Raw genomic sequence first — 707 nt, forward strand, 5'->3', positions numbered from 1 at the left:
TGCTCACCCTGCCTTTGGCAACGAACCTGTGTCCCTTTGTTTAGGGCTGTTATGTCCCGGTGTATTCCGGGTGGCGTAGTCGACTATAGGATTTCTCTTATTATAGGTAATTTTCAAACTCCTGACCACTTACTGCCACACAGGCAAATTGTACAAGGCTTCCTTAAAGGCAGAGTAAGGGATTTCTGGTAGCCAATGTTGATATTTGAAATCACCAAAACAAACATGCCCCTACCCCAAAAGGGTCTTGCCCCTATTTTGATAGCTCCGCCCCACATATACGTACGCAACCCAGGCAACGATTAGTTCTGTGAAACAAAGCAAAACCAATGTTACACCGTGTTTTATAAGTTACTGGTAAAGACGTGTGATGTATTGAGACCTGGTGTGAAGTGTTGTATGTGGTTTTATCAATTGTATGTAAATAAAGTGACTTTTGTTTAGACTTTATTTATTTGTTTATACCTATTATTATTATTATTATTATTATTATTATGCTCACCCTGCCTTTGGCAACGAACCTGTGTCCCTTTGTTTAGGGCTGTTATGTCCCGGTGTATTCCGGGTGGCGTAGTCGACTATAGGATTTCTCTTATTATTGGTAATTTTCTAAGCACCTGACCACTTACTGCCACATTTGGCGTAGTCGGCAGGGTTTTTTTTCCTTGCAGACGTGAGAAGGGCATTTTGACTTTATATTTTGTAGG

The sequence above is a fragment of the Sinocyclocheilus rhinocerous genome, unplaced genomic scaffold (assembly GCF_001515625.1).
Source record: "Sinocyclocheilus rhinocerous isolate Xijiao unplaced genomic scaffold, SAMN03320098_v1.1 scaffold1149, whole genome shotgun sequence".
NCBI classification, from domain to species: Eukaryota; Metazoa; Chordata; class Actinopteri; order Cypriniformes; family Cyprinidae; genus Sinocyclocheilus; species Sinocyclocheilus rhinocerous.